The 15,933-nt window shown below is 43.5% G+C and overlaps 1 protein-coding gene and 1 pseudogene across 8 annotated transcripts in view; one reads left to right on the plus strand and one right to left on the minus strand.

Moving 5' to 3' along the window:
- The window catches only part of PIK3CD (phosphatidylinositol-4,5-bisphosphate 3-kinase catalytic subunit delta), a 74,712-nt gene that overhangs the window by 38,120 nt on the left and 20,659 nt on the right, over positions 1-15,933 (plus strand). For 7 of the 8 annotated variants that reach the window (XM_064281235.1, XM_064281236.1, XM_064281233.1 and 4 more), the window contains exon 2: positions 803-921. The exons of the other annotated variant lie outside the window; for it this stretch is intronic. The gene's annotated coding sequence lies outside the window, so the exon portion shown is untranslated. The remainder of the gene's footprint in view (positions 1-802; positions 922-15,933) is intronic. 8 annotated transcript variants of the gene reach the window in all.
- On the minus strand, positions 10,766-12,766 carry LOC135230690 (tigger transposable element-derived protein 1-like; annotated as a pseudogene).

The raw sequence follows: 15,933 nt of genomic DNA on the forward strand, positions 1-15,933 counted from the left end.
TTCCAGGGGGCGGAGGGGGGTGCGAATCACCATAGATCCAGTGAGTGGGCGGCCTCCTCCCCATTCGCCCTCCACAAGGTCGGCTTTCCTTTTCATCTCCAGCCGAGCAGTGATGGATTTTCCTTTTTGATGCGATTTGAGCCTTGAAGTTAGATTCCTGTGGGAAATTGCACTGTCTCAAGCTCACAAACCTGCTTCTAGCAGCCATTGAATGGAATTCGAACCCAGGCCTGGCTCAGGTCACTTTGCTTTCAAAAACCAAACCAAACAAAACCAACAAACAGCTCTAGAACTGATCTCAGTCCTCAGCGTATTCTTGTTTCAGGCCCTGGAGATGTTCCTGTGTTTTGCTCACTAACCCCAAAGGGAGCTGGGGGTGGCATGGATGCAGATGGTGAGAAAGGCAGACCAAGCTGAATGTGACTGGTTTGCAAAAAGGGAAATGAGGTGAAGCAGTTGTTTTTGGGCTAAAATCTTGTGAGAGAAGGTTTGAGATTCTCTTTCTCTCTCTTTTTAATAATCTATATTATGTTTGTTGTTGTTGTTAAGAATATACGCGGCAAAACCTACACGAGTACAACCATTTCTACCTGTACAATTCAGTGACATTGATTACATTCTTCTAGTTGTGCAACCATTCTTACCCTCCTTTTCCAAATTGTTCCTCCCTCATTAACATAAACTCACTGCCCCCTGAGTTTCCTATCTAATCTTTCAAGTAGCTGTTACCGATTCCATACCACATGGATAGATCTTGAAAGTATCTTCTGTCCCTTTTTAAATTTCTCTCTCTCTTTTTCAGGCACGTAAGGAGCCCAGAGTGAGGCAAGGGCGGAATGACACTCATTGATTCTAAAGCATCTCTAATCTATCAGACAGAAGGGCCTTTGCTTCTGCTCTTTCTTGGACCATCCCAGGGAGGTAGGCTGGGGATAGGGGGGTAAGTGTGGGGACGGGAGGAAGAAGAAACATTATTTTGCAGATCGATTAAGAATGTGAACCAAATCTGCCCTCCCTGACTGTCTCGCCAAGGAGAGCTTCTCCATGGACTAGAATGCCTCAAGGGAGAGAATGACCCAAATTTGTGCTAGGAGCTGGCAAAGGGAGAAGATAACTAGACTTCAGCTAGGTTCCCAAAGGAGGGATGCTGCCTGGGAAAAGGTGTGGTTTTGCTGTCAGGAGCCCATTCCCGAGCAGCAGGATTTGGCATTTGACTCACTACAGTCATGGTGGAGTTGGGTTGGCCTATTTTGGGAATGAAAAAGTAAAATATTCTTCAAAAGAAAGTGAATTTATTTTTTCTAATTTGGTGTTTCTTCTCAAAACGTCCTTAGATAGGGACATCCCCCCCCCCCCCCACAGCCCCAGAGAGTTGGCCATCACATTATCGGGAATAAAATACTCTTTGGAGCTTCTAGGGTATAAGGCTTAGAAGATGAATACAGTCATCTCATCGTGCGAATGAAGAAACTGAGACCAAAGAATGACTGGCATTGGGCTAAATGCCCCTGTCTGGGGTCCTGAGGTAGCCGGGGATGGTGAGCGAGCTTCTTGAGCGACAGCCATCTCTTCAGAATGGAAGGGGAAGGAGCTGTAGCTCCTTTAAGGCTTCCCCCTCCCTGTAATGCCAACCTCATTTTCTGTATGTCTTTCAAAACTTCTGTAGTGGGTTGAATAGTATTCCCTGCCCCCCAAGATTCGTGTCCATCCAGAACCTGTGAATGAGAACTTATTTGGAATAGCGTCTTTGCAGATGTAATCAAGTTAAGATTAGGTCATACTGGATTAGGGGAAAAAAAAAAACAAAAACCAAACCTGTTGCCGCCGAGTCAATTCTGATTCATAGTGACCCTATAGGACAGAATAGAACAGCCCCATATGGATTCCAAGGAGTGCCTGGTGGATTCAAACTGCTGACTTTTTGGCTAGTGGTCATAGCTCTTAACCACTGTGCCACCAGGGTTTCCCATACTGGATTAGGAAAAAAAAAAGTTCTGTCAAGTCCCTTCTGGCTTATGGCAAACTCATTTGTGTCAGGGTAGAATTGTGCTGCATAGGGTTTTCAATGTCTGATTTTTTTGGAAGTAGATTGCCGGGTCTTTCTTCTGAGGCACCTTTGGGTAGACTCAAACCTCCAACCTCTGGGTTAGCAGCTGAGTGCATTAACTGTTTGCACCATCCAGGGACTCCTGCCCAGCTGTCTGATAAAAGCCACCAGAGAGAAAAGAGGCCACATAAAGAGTGGTAAACAGAATGGCATCAGGCTTTTCAAAAGTGACACTAGAAACTAGAAGACAATGGAGAGATGCTTTCCATCTTCCAAGGGAAATTAATTCCCAATCCAGAATTCTGTATTCACTATCATTCAAGTAAGAGAGTACAGGTACTTTTCTAAGACATGTGAATTTTAAGAAATATCACCCTCCTTCATATTTCTTTTCAAGAAGGCTACTGGAGGATGTGCTCCACCAAAAATGAGGGAATAAATCAATAAAGAAGAACAAGTAGTACAATGGGCAAGTGTCCCTTGTTCTGGCTGCTCAGCTGCCAAATGACTTTTTGTGTTTCAGCTATTAGATTACTTTGTGTCTTGGGAGTGGGGAGAAAGAAAAACTACCTCCTCCCAATGGAAAATAAGAAGTACTCACTTCTGAGCCTCCTTTGTAGTCAGGACCAAGTCTATGGCCCAGGATCCGTTGATGAGATTAACCTGTGGCACTTTTTGACATACAAGCCAGTGACACAAAAGAAAGGGATGAAGAGTGTGCTCTAGCCATGGCTGTGGTGGTGACAGCAGTGATGTATGCAAGGACAGCTTCCTTATGCACACTGTGGTACCCAGTGATTGGTGGCAACAACAGCTGTTTTGTCATCAGATGTGGTTCTGCATCATGGACCCCAGAGTGTACTATGATTATTTTTCCTTTCTTGTTGAACTTTTTTTTTCCTCAAGTTGATAGTTGCCTTCTTTAATTTGCTTTGTTTCAATGTATTGATCACTATATCTTTCTGAAACTCTCCAACAGAACTGTAAAACTCATCAAAATACAACAAATATGTCAGATAATCTATCAGCTCCTTCCCTGTTTAGTCAGCCAGAGTTGGCCTCTATACTTGCAACCAAGAACCCTGACTGATCCAGAGAGAGGTGAATGGAATTTTCGTAATGTTGGTGAAACCAGTACCACAGCTGTGCAGCTGACCTAGATAGCAGTCAACCCAGTTGCGAGCAAGATGGTGGAGGGCCTCCGGAGAAATATCTCCAAGAAGAAAATGGAACTGATTGGTTATCTAACATATTTGCTGTATCGTGATGAGTTTTATAGCTCTGTTGGGGAGTTGAGGCAGTGGGTGGGGAGTTGAGGAAGAATTAGTGATCAATATATTGAAAACAAAGCAAGTAAAAAAATGAGGCAACTGTCAACTACAGGAAAAATAAAAAGTTGAACAAGAAAGGAAATATAATCATAGTATACTATGTGACTTAGCTTTCAGCAATATTTGCATAGTCATAATAATAAGCAGTGAAGATTTATATAGCAAGAAATTGTCACATAGCTATACAGTAGTCTCCCTTTGTTTGTGGTTCTGCTTTCCATGGTCTAAAAATATTAAATGGGAAATTCCATAAATAAACAATTCATAAGTGTTAAATTGCATGCCCTTCTGAGTAACATGATGAATCTAGCAGTGTCCCTTGCTGCCCCGCCCTGGGGGTGAATCATCCCTTAGTCCGGCATATCCACGCTGTATACACTATCCGCCCATCAGTTACTTAGTAGCCGTCTTGGTTATCAGATCAGCTGTCATGGTGTCACAGTGCTTGTGTTCAAGTAACCCTTATTTTACTTAATATTTGTTCTATTTTATTATTGTTGTTGTTAATCTCTTACTGTGTCTAATTTATAAATTAAGCTTTACCGTAGGCATGTACGTATAGTTAAAAACATAGTAATATAGGGTTCGGTACTATCTGTGGTTTCAGGTGTCCACTGGGGGTCTTGAAACGTATCCTCTGCTGTTAAGGGGGGACTACTGTATTTAGAAAATGGTGGAGAGGATACCTGCATGTAAACATGTATAGGGAAGCTCTATCTTATTCTCTAAGGTAAAAAGTTAAAAGTAGAAAATAAAGAAATATGAGTGTAAACCTATTATTTAGAAATACAGAGATAAATACCCAGAGAAACAACTGAAATTGTTTGGGGCTGGTATGTGTGTAGAGGTAGGGGTCAGGAGACTGTTATTTTCTTCTAGGAGTGTTTTTAGTTTTACTTCTAATTAATTTTTTTAATCAAGTGCTATATAACTTTCATAGCCATTAAAATTAAATATCATTATTACGACACCCATATCCATCCATAATATAATCTTTTTTTTTTTTGCTGTGTTTTCTGAAATGTTTTATCCATAGGCATAAGTCATAATGATAAATGTATGTGTATTTTTTTTCCATTTAGTGTGGGAAATATTTATAGTGTTATGCAGTATCCACACGAGTATTTTAATGACTGCATTCATTTCCATTGCGTTAACAAACATTTACTTAGCCATCTCCTCGTTATTTTTGATTTTTCACTTTCACGAACAATACCACTATGAAGATGTATTCATATTGCTTTTTTTTACCGTTGAATTACTTCCTTAGGGGGAGTTCCCAAGGTCTTAGAATTGACACGTGTGAGACCATGGATCTTTCTCTGGATTTTGAGATGTTATGGCAGCTCTTGAGGGATCTCACCATGGCAGCCAGGGTTCCAACTGGCTGCAGGCTGAGACCTCCCTGGTTGTGCCATGAGCAGACATCATAGAACATGGCTGGGATAGAATTTTCTTCAGGGTAGTTGACTTATTTTTTTCTGGTGGCAGCAGAAGGGGTCAGAAATGTTTGTTTTCCATATAAAACAGAATTTCCAGAGGCCTATGTCTCTCATTCTTTTGTTTCTGTCTTGATTTTTCCCAATGAAGTTTTTTGTTGTGTTTTTTCCTTTTTAAATATTCAAATTAAAAATTCATATCCTATTGATTCATATCACCTCAAGGGAAACACCAGTCAAAATGAAGGAGAGAGAAGCGAGTAATATTCCATTGTAAGGAGAGACCATATCTTGTTAATTCATTCATCTATTGATGGACACTTGGGTTGTTTCCACCTTTTGGCGGTTGTGAATAATGCTGCAATGAACATTGGTGTACAAGTATTTGAGTCCCTGGGTTCAGTTCTTTTGGTTATATACATAAGGATGGAATTACTGGGTCATGGTAGGGTGTGAAGCAGTTCCTGTCCTCATCTTACCTTCCGAGTGGACCTTGGAACGCCTTTTACATGATTTCACAATACTTTGTTACTTCATCCATGCCCATCCTTCACCCTTCTGACCTCTTTCTATTGTGGTGGGCACTCGGGGTGTACCTTCAGCCCTCCAGGCAAACTCCTCTGTCAGTCCTAGCCTTGGTCTTCAGGATGTCCTGCTTGCTTGGTTCCTGGGCTTCTGGAGATTTCCCTCCCATGATCTTACCTGAGAGCACTTCCCTGACCCATCATCTGAAGGAGACTGCTCTTGCAATTATCTTTTTATTGCATCCCAACTTTTCTTCCTTCAATTTTATTGTGGTAAAATATATATATAACATCAAAATTGCCACTTTAGCCACTTCTGAGTATACAATGCAGTGGCATTAATTATATTGACAATATCATGCAACCTTCACCACAGTGTAGTTCCAAAACTTTTCATCACCCCAAGCAGAAACTCTGTCCCCATTAAGCAGTAACGCCCATTCCCTTCCTCCCCAGTCTGTGGTAACCTCTAATCTAATTTCTGTCTCTGTGCATTTGCCTGTTCTAGATGTTTCATGTAAGCAGAATCATACAATAGTTGTCCTTTTGTGACTGGCTTATGTCACTCAGCATATTGTTTTTAAGATTCATCCATGTCGTAGTATATATCAGAACGTCATTCCTTCTTATGGCTGAATAACATTCCATCGTATCTGTGTATCACATTTTGTTTGTTTATTCATCTATTGTTGGACACTTTTGGCTCTTGTGAGTAATGCTGCAGTGAACATTGGTGTACAAAGATCTGTTTGAGTCCCTGCTTTAAGTCTTTTGGGTATATACCTAGGAGTGGAATTGCTGAGTCGTGTTAAATTCTACGTTTAACTTTTTGAGGAACTACATCCCAGTTCTTTCTCTTTGAAATCATCTTGTTTATTAATTTGTTTTCTTTTTATTGTTTGTCTTCTCCCATTAGACTAAAAACTCTATAAGAGCAGGGATGGTACCTGTCCCGTTCCCTGATTGGCACACAGAAGGAGCACAGATAAGTGTTTGCTGAATGAATGAATGAATGAGCAGGACTTGGGGGCTGAGATCTTCCAGACTGAGGAGGGGTGGCCTTGTTCCTGAGGCACTCCAGGCAGATGTAAAGATGTAGGATATTTGGGGTGTTCCCAGCAGCCAGAGCAGGCTGGGGGTTCCTGGTATCCTTGCCCAGTCTCCACTGCTCCAGCTGAAGATTCGTTGGGAAGTAGGCCCTGTGGGCCAAGTGCCATTGGGCTCAGTGCCCACTCACGCTCACTTTCCACATTGGTTGGGCAACCAGAAATGTGCCAATTTCATTCTCCAAGAGAGAATGCTGGGAAACAAAACACTTCTTGAGGCTGAAAAGTACCTGAAAACAAAACGCAGGTCAAGAGGACCAATCAGGACCCTGCTTTGTTGAGCAAGGCATGAAAGGCCAGCCTGGGTGGCGTTCCTGAACCTACACCATGGACACTGCTACGTGGTGACCTTTCTGCATCTGTCATGGTGGCTGCTGGTCTTGCATCTTCCCAGGCCTGGGATTATGGTAGATACATGGACTGTTGAGTGTAACCACAGTGTAGAAGTTTCTGTGACTGAGGTTCTTTCTCTTGGGCTAAATGGATTACAGCTTTTGGCTCTGAAATCTAGGTGTTGAACAGATGTTTTGTCTGTAGGGCTAAGAGCATGATAGTGAGCCATTGTCTGTATGAACACACACTTGTAGGGCTGGCCCAGAGGAACTTCAGCCTACTGCTGTAGAGTAACATCTGAAGGTGCATGCTGTATTTTGCACAGGTCACCCTCATGGAGTGTATTAGTCTCCTAGGGCTGCTGTAACAAAGTACCACAAACTGGGTGGCTTAAAGTAACAGATAGTTATTGTCTCTCATTTCTGGAGGCTAGAGGTCCAAAATCAAAGTGTCAGCAGGACCACGCTCCCTCTGAAGGCACCAAAGGACAATCCCTCCTTATGTCTCCTATGTTCTGGTGGTTCCTGGCAGTCCTTGGCGTTTCTTGGCTACAAGGTGCATCACTCCAATCTCTGTCTCTGTCTTCACAGGACCATCTTCCCTCTATGTCTCTCTCTGTGTCTCTCCTCTCTTCTTTTATAAGGCCATCACTCACTGGATTAGGGCCCACCGTCCTGTAGTATGACCTCATGTTAACTTAACTGACAATGTCTTCCAAGACCATATTTCTAAATGAGTTCATAGTCACAGGAATTGGGGGTTAGGACTTCAACATGTCTTTTTGGGGGACACAATTCAACCTGCAATAGGATACCAGGGAGAAGGATGTTTATAATGCAGATAAGTGGAACGCAAATTCCCCTCTTTTCCTGCTGCCTGTCCCTGGTGCAGAGCCTGCCTGGAGTGACTCATGTGTTCCCTTTGGAAGCCTTTCCTCAGGGCATGTGACTGTGGGACCGAAGAGCCTGTCTTTACATTGACGAAGGCTGAGAAGCTGTCCCTGGTCAGAGGAACCATTTGCGAGGTCACTGGAAACATGTAGAAGCCTGACAGGCTTGAGAGAAGGCAGCTCAGAGCCCCAAAGTGGTGGAGTTCCAAAGGAATGAGATGGATTCTTCAGAGTCCTAAGCTTGGGACAGGCAGCCAATCAGCAGGTTGGCTAGGCCACAGGGGCTGTGGGGTAGGCCACAACTTCACTCCCAGACCAGAGGAAGAGTTTGTGGCCCTGGGATACACTCCCCTACTTCCCATCTGTTACAGATTGAAATTTCCCCCCAAAATAGACTCCTAACCCCTAGACCTGTGAAGGTAACCCCATTTGGTAATAGAGTTTTCTTTGTTATGTTAATGAGGCCATATCAGTGTAGGGTGTGTCTTAAACCTTATGACTTTTGAAATATAAAAAGAGCAGATTAGACACAGAGAGAAGCAAGCAACCACAAATGGGGGAACATAGGTGCCATGTAGAAATCACCAAGGAATCAAGAAACACTGGGGTTGTAGAAGCTCAAACAAGGATTTTCCCCAGAGCACATAGAGAGGACATTCCCCTAGAGCCAGTGGCCTAAATTCAGACTTCTAGCCTCCTAAACTGTGATAAAATAAATGTCTGTTCATGAAAACCACCCATTTGTATTTCTGTTACAGCAACACTAGGACTCTGAGACAACCATCCACTTGCAGAAATAAATTAGAGCGTGTTGAAGCATTCTCTGGTGCTGGCTGGGAAGGATGGTAGCACACATACTTTATTGAAAGTCTTTGGGGAAAGTCCTCTCTGCTGGCAGTCCAGGACTCCCTCACCCACCCACCCACCCACCCAAAACACACATAAAGTGTTCTTCAACCTTAGGGTAAATAAAGTGCACCTAACTGGGAGCATTAAAGAACAACCTGTACTTTTTTTTTTTTTTTTCTAGGATGGTTTGATCCTACAATCCTTTTTACTGTGCACAGCTGTGGAATGTCCTGGCCAGGGAGATGGAAGGGGAGGAATTGAGCTCTTTCTTGCTCTGTTTCCTTTGGCATTTTTATTAATGACTTAGATGTGGATAGGTAGTTATGCCTCAAGATTCTGGGTGACTTGGAACAGGGAGGGATTACTTATGGTTCATCCTTGGGTAATACATCCAGGATCTTGGGGGTGGTTCAGCCCTCACTTACCCTCTGTCCCTAGGCCATCTCAGCTGTCCCCACAACTCCACATCCTGTCAGTAGTCTAATGACTCCAAATTATATCTCTGTGAGCCGGTAGACCTCCCCGCTGAGCACTGACCTGGGAACTTTGCCCCTTGGTTGTCTTCACTTGGATTCTAGTAGGCATCTTAAATTCAGTGTGTCTGCAGTAGACTTCTTGCTGCTTTGTCCCCCCAAAACCCCCCTCTCCCCTTTACTTCCCCGACTTTGAGCATTGGCACCACCCATCCAATTGCCCCAGCGCCAAAACTGGCTCTCATCCTTGTTTCCTCCCTTTTGGTCATTTGCCCCCATCTGATCCATCAGATCACCTAGTTATATCTTGATTCTGTTCTTTCTTCAGCTCCATCTCCTCCTAGATCAAACCACTGTCATCAAACCCCTGTACCAGCCTCCTCACACTTTCCCCATTTCCATCCTAGCTTCTCTTCTCCTTCTACATAGTAGCCAGTAGCATCTTTTTGGATGCAAATCATATCCCATCACTACTTTGCCTCAATCTTCCTCCCCCGCCCCCCCAGGGCTGTCCATCACTCTAGAATGAGACCTGGGTACCCTCCCTGTTCTAAAGGCTCTATAGGACCTGGTCCCAGCTGATATCTTCAATCCCATCTCCTATCACCCCACACCTCACCATATGCTGCAGCCACAGTGGCTCTTTCCCACCTTACTCTTTGCTGTCCAGGGCGCTCTGTGTGACTGGCTCACTCTGGTCCTCAAGTCTTGGCTGACCTCCACATATGGAGCATCCACTCTCAGTTATTCTCCATCGCATTCCCACGTTTCCTTCACTGTGCCCAATACCACACCGGTTGCCATCAAGTCAACTCTGACTCATAGCCACCCCACGTGTATCAGAGTAGAACTGTGCTTCATAGGGTCTTCAATAACCAATTTTTTGGAAGTAGATCACCAGGCCTTTCTTCTGAGGCACCTCTGGGTAGACTTGAACCGCCAACCTTTCGGTTAGTAGCCAAGTGCATTAAGTTAACTATTTGCGTTACCCAGGGACTCTGTAATCATCCTACCTACTTACTTGTCTCCCCTCCGTTTGTGAGCTCCTTGAAGGCAAGGACCCTTTTGTCTCCTTTACCACAGTGTTTCCAGCACTTCATATCATACCTGGCACTTAGTTGAGCTCCATAAATATTAATTGAAACAAATATATTGCAGGCTAGGGTGATATATATAGAATATTAAATCCCGTAGTATATGAGTGTCAATTATGTCCATGAGATGAAATTACCAAGAATAATTATGAATTCTGCAATGAGATTCAGGAAATTGATGTTTTTATACAGGCTGAGAGAACCTGACTTACTGTGAAAAGCTCATGGAGGGCCAATAGCTAACATAAGCACCAAAAAACTATCTGGGGTAGGGGTGGGAGAGACCGTAAACTTTTAGACTAAGCAAATAGGATCTTAGTGCCCAGAACATCCCTCTATAGCTTGACATGTTGGCCCCAACTGAATCATCTTGTTATCTCTGAACTCCAAACTTTGGCAGAAGATCTAAACACCATGTTGTAGGGAGAAGAGTCAGAGGTACTGACATGATGGAGCCACCATCCAGCAGAAGAGCAATCATGGTGGCCTCCTCTGGGTTCCTCTAGGTGACAACACAAAGGCCAGGGATTGACTGTTAGAGGCAAGTCAGCTTCCAAGAAAAGAACTTTCTAACTACTGTTGTTGGTAGTTGCCCTTGAGTTAGCAACCCACAGAAACCCTATGTGCAGTCATACCTTGGAGATATTGCAGGTTCGGTTTCAGACCACTGCAATAAAGCGGACTTCACAATAAAATGAGTCACGCCAAGTTTTTTTATTTCTCACTGCATATAAAAGTTAGGTTTGCACTATACCGTAGTCTATGAAGTATGCAACAGCATGATATACATACTTTAATTAAAAAATACTTTATTGCTAAAAAATGCTAACCATCATCTGAACCTTGAGCACATTGTAATCTTTTTGCTGGTGAAGGGTCTTGCCTCGATGTTGATGACTGCTGACTGATCAGGGTGGTGGTTGCTGAAGGCTGGGGTGGCTATGGCATTTCTTAAAATAAGACAACAATGAAATTTGCTGCATTGATTAACTTTTCCTTTCATGAAAGATTTCTCTGTAGCATGCTGTGCTGTTTGATAGCATTTTATCCACAGTAGAACTTCTTTCAAAATTGGAGTCAATCCTCTCAAACTTTGCTGCTGATTTATCAACTAAGTTTATGCAGTATCCTGAATCCTTTGTTGTCATTTCAACGATGTTCACAGCCTCTTCACCAGGAGTAGATTCCATCTCAAGAAACCACTTTCTTTGCTCATCCATAAGAAGCAGTTCCTCATCCGTTAAAGCTTTATCATGAAATTGCAGCAATTCACTCACATTTTCAGACTCCATTTCTAATTGTAGTTCTCTTGCTGTTTCCACCACATCTGCAGTTACTTCCTCCACTGAAGTCTTGAACTGATCAAAGTCATCCATGAGAGTTGGAATCAACTTCTTCCAAACTCCAGTTAACATCTATATTTTGACCTTCTCCCATGAATCACAAATGTTCTTAATGGCATCTAGAATGGTGAATCCTTTCCAGAAGGTTTTCAATTTACTTTGCCCAGATCCATCAGAGGAATCACTGTCTGTGGTAGCTATAGCCTTATGAAATGTATTTCTTAAATAATAAAACATGAAAGTTGAAATTACTCTTTGATTGGTGGGCTGCAGAATGGATCATGTGTTGTTAGCAGGCATGAAAACAATATAAATCTCCTTGTATATCTCCGTCATAGCTCTTGGGTGACCAGGTACATTGTCAATGAGCAGTAATATTTTGAAAGGAATCTTTTTTCCTGAGCAGTAGGCCTCAACAGTGGGCTTAAAATGTTCAGTAAGCCCCATTGTAAACAGATGTGCTGTCATCCAGCCTTTGTTGCTCCATTTAAAAAAAAAAAAAAAAATTTTTTTTTTTTTTTTTTTTTTAGGTAGAGTAGATTTAGCATAATTCCAAAGGGCCCTAGGATTTTTGGAATGGTAAATGAGTGTGGCTTCAACTTAAAGTCACCATTTCCATTAGCCCCTAACAAGAGAGCCAGCCTGCCCTTTGAAGCTTCCGAGTCAGGCATTGACTTCTCCTCTCTAGCTATGAAAGTCCTAGATGGCATCTTCTTCCAATATAAGGCTGTTTCATCTACATTGAAAATCTATTGTTTAGTGTAGCCGCCTTCCTCACTTATCTTAGCTAGATCTGGATACCTTGCTGCAGCTTCTACATCAGCACTTGCACTCTTTTGTTATGGAGATGGCTTCTTTCCTTAAACCTCAAGAACCAACCTCTGCTAGCTTCAAATTTTTCTTCTACAGCTTCCTCACCTCTCTCAACCTTCAGAAAATTGAAGAGAGTTAGGGCTTCGCTTTGGATTAGGCTTTGTCTTAAGGGAATGTTGTAGCTGGTTTGATCTTCTATCCAGACCACTGAAGCTTTCTCCATGTCAGCAATAAGGCTGTTTCACTTTCTTATGATTCGTGTGTTCACTGGAGTAGCACTTTTCATTTTCTTCAAGAACTTTTCCTTTGTATTCACAACTTGGCTAACTGGTGCAAGAGGCCTAGCTTTCATCCTGTCTCAGCTTTTGGCATACCTTCCTCACTAAGCTTAATCATTTCTAGCTTTTGATTTAAAGTGAGAGACATGTACCTCTTCCTTGCACTTGAACACTTAGAGGCCATTGTAGGGTTATTAATTGGCCTAATTCCAATATTGTCGTGTCTCAGGGAATAGGGAGACCTGAGGAGAGGGGGAGAGACGGGGGATTGGGCTTCGGTGGAGCAGTCAGAACACACACAGCATTTATTGACTAAGCTCACTGTCTTGTATCAGTGCAGTTTGTGGCACCCCAAAACAATTATAGTAACATCAAAGATCACTGATCTCAGATCACCATAATAATGAAAAAGTTTGAAATATTGTGAGAATCACCAAGATGTGACACAGAGACATGAAGTGAGTGCTTCCTGTTGGAAAAATGGCACTGATAGATTTGCTCAACGCGGGGTTGCCACATACCTTCAATTTGTAACAAACCCAGTATTAGTCAAGTGCAATAAAATGAGGTATGCCTGTATGACAGAATGAAATGTTGCCGGCCCCTGAGCCATCTTCGTGATTGTTGGTGATTTGACAATAGTCTGTTGTGATCCATAGGGTCATTGGGTAATTTTTGGTAGTAGATTGCCAGGCCCTTCTTCCTAGTCTGTCTTAGTTTAGAAGCTCTGCTGAAACCTGCCCACCATGGGTGATTCTGCTGGCATTTGAAATACTGGTGCCATACTTCCAGTATCACCGTAACACACAAGCCACCACAGGACAACAAACTGACAGCTGGGTGGCGGTTCTAACTACTAGAAGCTTCCAAAAATGGAATGTGCTCTGTATTATTTGAAATAGATACTTTCACATGCAAGAAGCAAAAACCCCAACTCAAACTGCTCTAAGTAAAAAAAAAAAAAAAAAAAGAGGGATTTATTGGCTAATGGAGATGCTGTACTCTCACTCTGAGCTCTGCTTTTCCTCTGGATGGGTCTCCTCAGGTTCCATCCTTCAGGGCGGCAGGTGCTCGTTGGTAGCTATAGGCAGATATTCTGTCTTTTCTGCTGCCCCAGGAAAAAGTTCCTGGAGAAGTCCAAGTGTCAAAACTCACTGGATTGACTTGCTCATGTGCCCATCTTGGGATCACTGTAGTCAGGGAGATGCTGTACAGTGATTGGCCGGTCTAAGTCCAGTCCCACAGCTAGTCCAATCCCATTGGCCACAGAATTCAGGGCTCAGATTGGCTGGGCCCGGATCTCAGGCTCACCCCTGAAGCCAGGAGTAAAGTCAGCCCATTTGAAAGGACTTGGGTGTGATCAGTTTGTAAAAAGTCCACAGGTTCCAAGTGGTTCTGGCATTCTGAAGCCTCCTTGTACTCCTTTCCACTCGCTAAACGCCCCCCCCTTGGGGTCACCAGTGTCCCTTCTTCTGCCAACATAGATCAGTTCTGCCTGTTTTTGTTCTTTATATAATTGGAATCATGTAGCACATATTCTTCTGTGTGTGGCTTCCCTTTTATGTTTCATCTATACTGTAGTTTCTATCTGTAGATCCCACCACCTGTCAGCTTGTTGTACGGTGGTAGCTTGCGTGTTGGCATGATGCCAGAAGCTCTGCCACTGGTATTTCAAATACCAGTGGGGGCACCCATGGTGGACAGGTTTTAGCAAAGCTTCCAGACTAAGATAGACTAGGAAAAAAGGCCTGGTGAGATCTAATTCTAAAAACTAGCCAGTGAAAACCCTATGGATCACAACAGAATTATCTAATATAATGCTGGAAGATGAGCCTCCTAGGTTGGAAGACACTCAAAATGCACAGTGGCCACAACAATGGACTCGAGCGTGCCAATGTTCGTGAAGATGGCTGTGCAGTAGGATCAGGATGAATCCAAATCCCAAAATGTGGAGATTGCTCCAGTCCTCACATTCCTGCTTCTCCATCCTCATCACCAGCTGCCCCCGTGGCACTCTCTCTTTCTGCCCCTCGCCACCCAGAGCTAGGTCAGAGATCACAAGTTAAAAGGACGACATCCTTCAGACTGTCAAACAGGCAGATGCCAACCGTAAGTTTGGGGAGTCCACACAACACCCCAACTTTCTGACTTGCTGGCCACAAATTCAGAGCTGGTTTCACACCACCCCTTCAGATGCCAGATGGAACCTTGGGAGTCCACACCACGCCCTTACTTTCTGACCTCTGGCTCCTACTACTCCTTTGGGTTGAATAATTCTCTAGAGTGTCTCACAGAATTTCTGGAGAGTATACCAGACTTAAACTACAGATTTGTTAGAGCCAAAAAGGATGCAAATGAAGAGACGCATAGGGTGAGGTCTGGAAGGGTTTTTAGTGCAGAGCTTCCATGTCTCAAGGGAGGTGCTACCTCCTGAGAGCAGATGTTTTCACCAGCCAGGAAGCTCTGCACCTCTGTATTCAGGGCTTTTATCAGCCAGTCCTGCTTGATAAGTTAAATCATACCTCCTGAGGCTAGTTGATATCAGCCTCCAACGTGAATTGTTTCTGATATGGCCAGCCCATACTGGCCAGCACAAACCTTCGGGTATAGCATGGAAGTCCCAGACCAAGGCACCCTAATTACTCCAAAGCTTATTTCTCCAGGGCTAAGGACAAAGTCCACCTTACTTGGGATAAGACTAGGTCCTTTATCCCACAATGATGTAGGACCAGCCATGGTTTCTTTCTGTTGTACATGGAGTCACCATGATTTGGAGCTGACTTGATGACAGCTAACAACAACAGATCTATAGATTGTTCACGCTCATTGCTATATAATATTCCATTGGGAGATAATACCACAATTTACTTTTTATTCTACTGTTGATGAACATTTGGGAAGTTTTCAGTTTGGGACTATTAAGAACAGTGATGCCACAGATAGTCTTCTACATGTCATTTGGTGCACAAGGGCTCACATTTCTTTTGGGTGTATTCCTAGGGGTGGAATTGCTGGATCCAAGGGAAACCCTGGTGGCATAGTGGTTAAGGGCTCCAGCTGCTAACCAAAAGGTTGGCAGTTCAAATCCACCAGACGCTCCTTGGAAACCCTTTGGGGCAGCTCTGCTCTGTCCTGTAGGGTTACTATGAGTCGGAATCAACTCCAGGGCAATGAGTTCGGTTTTGATTTTTTTTTAGGGCAGACACATGCTCAGCTTTAGTAGATACTGCCAAAGAGGTTTGCAAAGTGGTTGTACCACTTTGCACTCTTGGGGTGGTTTGAACATCCCTGGATTAGCTGACCTCTGTGTCCTTTACCTGTTGGAGATCAGTGGGTCTGGACATCATTCAGAGGAAGGTCCTAGGCCCATAGAGAGGGAAGGAGGTCCTGCTTTGTCCTGTCCCCTGTCTCATT

The sequence above is a fragment of the Loxodonta africana genome, chromosome 3 (genome assembly GCF_030014295.1).
Source record: "Loxodonta africana isolate mLoxAfr1 chromosome 3, mLoxAfr1.hap2, whole genome shotgun sequence".
NCBI lineage: Eukaryota > Metazoa > Chordata > Mammalia > Proboscidea > Elephantidae > Loxodonta > Loxodonta africana.